An 8459-nucleotide genomic window follows, 5' to 3' on the forward strand; every position below is an offset into this window, starting at 1 on the left:
CATCATGAACTATAACATGAACAAGCTGAATATCAGCTTACAAGAGCTCAGCAATATGTTGCAAAGAGCTGAAGAACTGATTAAAAAGGATGAGCCTGTAGCCATGCTTGTTGAAGCTGGCAAAACAGGCAAGAGAAAGAGGAAGGCAAAGAAGCCTCAGAAGAAAGCCACTAAAAGCAAGAAGCAGAAGAAAGACAAAGCATCGGATGCCTGTCACTTCTGCAAGAAGACCGGCCACTGGAAAAGGAATTGTCCTGCCTACCTGGAATCCAAGAAAGGTAACTTCGAAACTTGTGTTATAGAAACCAATTTATTGGTAGCTTCTGCGTCCTGGTGTATTGACTCCGGGGCTTCAACTCATGCGTGTAACTCACTGCAGGGGTTCAAGGTAAGCAGAAGGCTGAGTGAAGGAGAAGTCACACTCTACTTGGGGACTACTGCAACTGTTGCAGCCGCGGCCATAGGAACCGTGGAATTATATTTTAGAGAAGGAAAAATTGTACTAAAAGATTGTCTTTATGTACAAAATTTAAGAAGAAATTTGATTTCTGTCTCAAAACTGTGTGCAGATGGTTATTCTGTCTTCTTTAGTAATACGATTACTATTAAAAGAAACAACAGATTCATCGCATACGGGGAACTGGAGAACGGTCTCTATGTTCTACATCCTTCTCTAGAAACTAACATAACCGAAACTACGTCGGTTGAAAACCCCAAGAAGAGAGCCCGTGATACAGTTAATCCCACGTGTCTGTGGCATTACCGACTTGGCCACATCGGTGTTGACCGAATCACAAGGTTGGTAAAGGATGGTCCTTTGGATTTTCTAGCTGTAGAAGATCTTCCCACCTGTGAGCCTTGCCTACAAGGCAAGATGACGAAACGGCCATTTGACGGTAAGCTTGAAAGATGTACAGGCACACTTGACCTAATACATGCTGATGTATGTGGTCCCCTGAGTGTTAGGACACGAAATCAACACGTGTATTTCATCACCTTCACAGATGATTTTTCACGATATGGTTACGTATACCTAATGAGACACAAGTCTGAATCCTTTGAAAAGTTCAAAGAGTTTAGACAAGAGGTCGAGAAACAGTTAGGGAGAGAAATTAAAGCCCTTCGATCCGATCGATGTGGCGAATATCTCTCTGACGAATTCAGGGACTACTTAAAGGACAATGAGATAGTATCACAATTAGCTCCTCTTGCTACACCACAACTTAACGATGTTTCAGAGAGGAGGAATAGGACCTTATTAGATATGGTCCGGTCGCCTCTCATACACTCAGAGTTACCCACATCCTTTTGGGGTTATGCATTAGAGACTGCGATTTACGTGCTGAATCGGGTTCCAACCAAATCGGTTCCGAATACTCCATATGAACTTTGGACCGGAAAAAAACCAAGTGTCAGACACTTGAAGATTTGGGGTTGTCCAGCACACGTTAAAAGAACGAGTGCAGACAAGTTGGAATCTAAGACCAGCCGTTGCCTATTTGTAGGCTACCCAAAAGGCTCTGTATGTTACCTCTTCTATGACCCAAATGAGCAGAAAGTGTTCTGCAGTCGAAATGCGCAATTCTAGGAAACCGACTATATCCTGCACACCCATCGTCAGGAAGTTGTTCTTGATGAGGAGAGCTCAGGAGCAGTGGGAGATGTCCCGCAAGTTCTAGGTAGTGACCAACTTAGAAGATCCACTCGGGCATCCAGGCCACCAGTCCGTTATGGTTATGACCAGGATAGTTACCTGGTGGAAACCTTGACTAGTGAGGAGGATCCCGTGACTTACGCGGAAGCTATGTTGGACATAGATTCCCAGAAGTGGGTGGAGGCCATGAGAGCTGAGATGGACTCAATGGAGACCAATGGAGTCTGGACACTTGTAGATCCGCCCTCTAGGGTAAAGGCAATCGGTTGCAAATGGATTTACAAGAGGAAGAAGGGCCCCGATGGTAAAGTTGAGACCTTCAAGGCTCGTCTAGTGGCGAAAGGGTACACTCAGAAAGAGGGCATCGATTATGAGGAAACCTTTTCGCCTGTGGCCATGCTTAAATCCATTAGGATCCTGCTAGCTGTAGCAGCATACCATGATTATGAGATTTGGCAGATGGATGTCAAAACTGCATTCCTGAATGGAGATCTTACTGAAGATATCTATATGCAGCAGCCGCAAGGCTTCATTGCTGCAGGTCAGGAAAACATGGTATGTAAACTTAACAGATCCATTTATGGGCTTAAGCAAGCTTCTAGAAGTTGGAACATCCGTTTTAACTCTGTTGTCAAATCGTTTGACTTCGAGCAGAATCCGGATGAACCCTGTGTCTACAGGAAGTACAGTGGGGATAAGGTTACCTTCTTGGTTCTGTATGTAGATGACATTTTACTCATTGGGAATGATGTAGGAATGTTAACTACGGTGAAAGTATGGCTTTCGCAGCAATTCTCCATGAAAGATCTTGGAGAAGCCTCCTATATACTGGGTCTTCGACTCTATAGAGATAGATCGAAGCGGATAATAGGATTATCCCAATCTGCTTACATTGACAAAATAGTCAAAAGATACAGCATGGAAAACTCCAAAAAAGGAAATGTTCCTTTCAGGCACGGAGTCACTCTCTCCAAGAAGATGTCTCCCAAGACTTCTGAGGAGATTGATGGCATGAAAGACGTTCCTTATGCCTCAGCCGTAGGGAGCATCATGTATGCCATGCTGTGCACTCGTCCTGACATAGCTCAGGCAGTGAGTGTAGTAAGCAGATTTCAGGCCAACCCAGGGCAGGAGCATTGGACTGCTGTGAAAAACATACTTAAGTACCTTCGAAGGACAAAAGAGTTTTGTCTGGTGTTCGACGGTAGCTCACTACAGATCCAGGGGTTTACAGATGCCGATTTCCAGTCAGACCCAGATGATAGAAAGTCTACATCTGAATATGTTTTCACGATAGGATCATGTGCTGTTTGCTGGAAAAGCAGCAAACAGGGGTCCACTGCAGACTCCACGACCGAGGCCGAATACATTGCCGCAAGTGAGGCTGCCAAAGAAGCTGTGTGGATGAAGAAGTTCGTTCACGAGTTGGGTGTTGTTCCGTCCAGCACATCGCCCATCCCATTGCTGTGTGACAACAATGGAGCCATTGCACAGGCTAAGGAGCCACGAGCCCTCTCGAAGTCGAAGCACATCGAGAGGAAGTACCACGTACTGCGGGAGATTGTTGGTAGAGGGGACGTCCTGATTCAGAAGGTAGCGTCAGCGGAAAATGTAGCAGACCCATTGACAAAGCCACTATCACAGAAAGTGTTTGAGAACGAGACCTCAGCCTGAGACGTCCTGACTCAACACGGGGAAACTTACCAGGTCCAGACATAGTAAGGATTGACAGACTGAGAGCTCTTTCTTGATTCTATGGGTGGTGGTGCATGGCCGTTCTTAGTTGGTGGAGCGATTTGTCTGGTTAATTCCGTCAACGAACGAGACCTCAGCCTGCTAACTAGCTATGCGGAGGCACCCTCCGCAGCCAGCTTCTTAGAGGGACTATGGCCGTTTAGGCCATGGAAGTTTGAGGCAATAACAGGTCTGTGATGCCCTTAGATGTTCTGGGCCGCACGCGCGTTACACTGATGTATTCAACGAGTCTATAGCCTTGGCCGACAAGCCCAGGTAATCTTTTAAAATTTCATCATGATGGGGATAGATCATTGCAATTGTTGGTCTTCAACGAGGAATTCCTAGTAAGCGCGAGTCATCAGCTCGCGTTGACTACGTCCCTGCCCTTTGTACACACCGCCCGTCGCTCCTACCGATTGAATGGTCCGGTGAAGTGTTCGGATCGCGGCGACGTGGGCGGTTCGCCGCTCGCGACGTCGCGAGAAGTCCACTGAACCTTATCATTTAGAAGAAGAAGAAGTCGTAACAAGGTTTCCGTAGGTGAACCTGCGGAAGGATCATTGTGGATGCCTGCCCCACGGAAAGACCTGTGAACATGTGATGCCCGCAAGGGCCCATGAGGGGTGGTCTTGGGGTATAACCTCCATGGCCACCTCTCGCTTGTTAGGAGTTGCTCTTGACACATTGTCTCGTGGCCTCCTAGCTAACAACCAACTCCGGGCGCGGATGGCGCCAAGGAATCTCCATGAAAGGGTGCATAATGCCAACATTGTTGGGTGTTTTGCCTCTATATTCAAAAAACGTCTCTCGGCAACGAATATCTCGGCTCTCGCATCGATGAAGAACGTAGCGAAATGTGATACTTGGTGTGAATTGCAGAATCCCGTGAACCATCGAGTCTTTGAACGCAAGTTGCGCCCGAAGTCTTTGGGCCAAGGGCATGCCTGCCTGGGCGTCACGCATCGTTGCCCTTCCCTCCCTTGCCCCATTACGTGTTGGAGAGTTGGTGCAGATGTTGGCCTCTCGTTCCGTTTTGGTGCGGTTGGCCCAAATGATGGCCCCCGACAACAAAGTGCCACGACGGTTGGTGGTTCAATCTTAGGTAGTGGAATGTTGGACGTTGTGCACGTTGTGTTGTCATTGGTGTTAGACAGTTTTGTATGCCCTTAGCTTCAATCAGAATGATGTACTTTATGAGTTTATTGTAAATGAATAAAGATACATATTTGATTCATGTTCCCTTGGTATGTTTCTGTGTAATACCTTTAAACTGGACACTTAATGAGACTCATGTTAGTTTAGAATGTTCACTGGCAGTGGGTCGGTCTGGGGAGACCTATCCTGACAAGGCTGATACTGTTGTGCCCCCAAGTCGGTTGGGGTGGCCTGTCTCAGCTGCCAGGGTGAGACCCTAGGCACATACAGTGTAGGATTAATTGAATCTTTGAACTGGACCAGATTTCCAGTATTGCCCTGGACCTTGGATATTGATGGGCAAAACTGGAAAATTACACCCGACCCCTAGACTCGATTATGATACTACACTAGGTGTCGGATTGGGCTGTCTTTCATGTACCAATCAGTGAGATTCTTAGCGGGGGTCAAAACCTGGGTATGTTGGGACAGTCCGAGAATTCATCTGAGTGGGTGATCATAGTGACAGGATCAGCCCCTTTGTCGGACAAAGGTAATGATCGGGGATGCACTCTCACTGATGGAAACCAAGACTGCCGGCAGCCGATTTCAACCGTTGAGATTTGATTTGCAAAATATATTTTATATAAGATATAAAAGTATATATGTATGGTTTCAGGGGGTGCACTGTCATTAACAGTGTATTCGGCCAGGCCTTGTAACAAAGGCTGGGCCGAACTCATGTGGCTGATGTGTAGATCAATGCTTGGGTCCCACGCCATACAAGGAAGCCCAACTGGGCAGCAATTTGGAAGCCTTTTGAGTTCATAACCTTAAATGGGCCTTAAGCCCATTTCGAACTGGGCTGATTTGATCAGTCATTTAAAGGGGGCGAATTCTGAAGTGGGTCAGCTAAAAGGATTGGGCTTAGACCCTATCCACTCAGAGAGTCCAAGATCTAAATAAGATTTAGATCTGGAAACCTCCTAATTAGATTAGGAGACAGCTGATCTGATTTGCAGATAAGATAAGGATTATCCCTTATCACTAAGGGACTTCTAACCCAAATATGATTTGTATTAGCAGCTCCTAATCTGATTAGGAGCTGATCCCTTTGAGATTATAAAAGGGGAAGGGGGCGGCTGCCTTTTACATCATCAACAGCATTCTTCTCTTAAAGAAAGAGAGATTGAGAGATTTCCTGCATACTGCGAATTCTCTCCTGCCGCCACCTTCCTGCTTTTGCCATTCCTTCAGTTCGATCTCCAGTTCTTGGGAGCAATCAAGATTGGATCTTGATTTCAATCTTTTGTGAAAAGATTGGTTGGAGCTGTACTCAAGTCGTCCAGTTGATCCTTACGAAGGATCAAGTTCTTTTGAAGAACGTTGCTGATTCTGCTCCACCCTACACTGCGCCATCTTCAGTGGGAGCAGATTTTGGATCCTTCCTTGGGCGTGAACACCTCCATTGGGAGATAGTATTTCTCCGTATCAGGTATAATCCTCTCCCACTCCTTTTGGTTCAGATCTGGTTTAGTTTATGGTTCAAGATTGATCCTTGAAAATATGATTTTCTAAATGGGGAATACGATTCCCAGTTGAAGGGAGAGATAAATTTTTTTAAATTCGCCCCTTATTCCGCAATCTTTGGGCGTCCATAGGATGGATCTCTCATCCCTTCAGTGGTATCAGAGCCATGGTTCAAATCTTGAACCAGTTTGTTTCAGATCTGAACCTGCGCAAATGGGCAGAAGGTGTTCTACCCGATTTGCGCAGATATGGGTTTTGGGAAATTTTGTTCCCAAAATTAATGGGCGAATAATCTGAAATTAATTTTATATAAATCTGATTATTATTTAGAATTGTTCTTTATGATTTTCTTGATTTATGGGCTGTTCGTACAAGAGGAGATTGAAATCTTGGTTTGCACAGGGAACCTGCAAGATTTGCAGTTTCCTGATTTATTTATTACATTTGGTCTGTAAATAATTTTTTTTTAATAATCTGAAATTAATTTTATATAAATCTGTTTATTATTTAGAATTGTTCTTTATGATTTTCTTGATTTATGGGCTGTTCGTACAAGAGGAGATCGAAATCTTGGTTTGCGCAGGGAACCTGCAAGATTTGCAGTTTCCTGATTTATTTATTACATTTGGTCTGTAAATAATTTATTTATTTTATTTTGGATCGAAGATGGCGGCGCAGAAAGGGAGAAATCGCAGAGAAGAAGATTTAGCAGATGGGAGAATCGCTATCTGCGATTTGCAGTTTGTTAAACTGCATTCTGTGATCTAACCTCTGTTTTGCAGGATGGATTGTACGAACAGCCCTGATTGACTGATTGTTGTTTTTCTTTTATCAGTAATTAATTTCAGATTATTTTCTTGAATTAAAGATTTAAATAAAAATCAAACCCTAGACCCATTCGAACCAACATTGGTTCAAACTGTTTGGACCAAATCTAGGGTTTAATCAAGGCTGAAAGTCAGCCCTATTTTTCCCACTAATGGGCCTAAGGATTGATATTTAATTGAATGGTTAATTCGGCCCAACCTGTAAAGACCCAGTTTTAAACAGTTAAAACTGCTAAAAGCCCACTTAACCCTTGAAGCTATATGGGTTGAACCGTTCGGCCCATATACCTAGATAATGTTAATGGTTAATATTATGGATTTAAAATGGGCTTCAAATGGGCATTACAGAAAATTAATTGATTGGATCAATTTATCCCTGCATGTGATGTATGGATGTGTGATGTGCTACGTACATGGGCCATAAGTGCTTGGCCCATGCTAAATCGACAGTGGCTCTTGCGCACACCATGGCTGAATGCACATCATTGCCATGGTGTCCCTTTTGGTCATTGGATGACATCCCTCTGTGGTGGGCCCCACACCTCATCATGAGGTCTCGTGCGGAACCCTAGCCGATTTAGGCCCACCAAAATCTGGCTTTATGAAAGTCAGTGGGAGCCACTTTGGTTTGACCTAAAGATAAAACTAGGGCGTAATTATCTGTTCCCTCCAGATAATATGAGTGCATGTGATAGGGAGATTCATATGATGAACTCTCTAAAGACCTTCCTTCATTAGCACGAAGATGGGTCCTTCAGTAATGAGGAAACGCACCAGAAAATGGGCTATCCATTTGCTAATGGGCTTGTCTAAGTGTTTCATAAGATGATAGGGGCGTCATAGACCGATGTGGGAGGGGCTTCTCCAGAAAATGGGAACTCTCTCACGGTACCTTGGCGTTCACGAATATGATGGGTAAGCACTCACTGGACAGAAAGGTTTACCTGAAAAAGGCTCTGAACCTTGTCTGACAGAGGCCAAAGGGAAAACTCATATGATGAGTGGATATGATCCTTCACAGAAAGGTGGTGGGGTTATGCAGCTGAAACAGTTGGCCTCATGCACCCTATGTGATTTCCCACATTTCCAGAGACAACCCGTAGTTTCCATCGCTGAGAAAGGAGGGAAATCTCAGAGACGAATAAATGGAAATGAATCGTAGATTAAAATCCATATCTATGAAATGAACATGAATCAAATTAGGTCGTGGACTGATGTTTGCTCTTTTATCTGAAAATGGCAAACGGATCATTTGCAAAGCTACTTGATGATAACAAGTTGAAAGGCCCAAACTATGCTGACTGGTACAGGAACCTTATGTTGGTCTTGACCTCTGAGAGATTGGACAAGGTAGCCAAGAGTCCTTCCCCGGACCGTCCGGGAGATAGGGCTTCTGAGGCCCGAAGAAGAGAATACCAAGAATGGGAGGAGAAAAACTCCCTTGTCCGTTGCTATATCATTGCCTCCTTGGACAATCCAATTCAGAGGCAGTTCGATCAGATCGAACTTGCTAAAGACGTATTGGACAGTCTTAGGACAATGTACGAAGAGCATAATCGTCTACTCGGCAGAAGGTC

General features: G+C 44.7%; 1 non-coding gene across 1 annotated transcript; it reads left to right on the forward strand.

The window, feature by feature from the left end:
• Positions 1–4193: 4193 nt before the first annotated feature.
• On the forward strand, positions 4194–4349 carry LOC148790900 (5.8S ribosomal RNA). Its single transcript, XR_016078001.1, has one exon. It is a non-coding gene; the product is annotated as a 5.8S ribosomal RNA (ribosomal RNA).
• Positions 4350–8459: the final 4110 nt, after the last annotated feature.

Source organism: Nelumbo nucifera, chromosome 6 (genome assembly GCF_055504915.1).
Source record: "Nelumbo nucifera cultivar China Antique chromosome 6, China Antique-T2T, whole genome shotgun sequence".
NCBI lineage: Eukaryota > Viridiplantae > Streptophyta > Magnoliopsida > Proteales > Nelumbonaceae > Nelumbo > Nelumbo nucifera.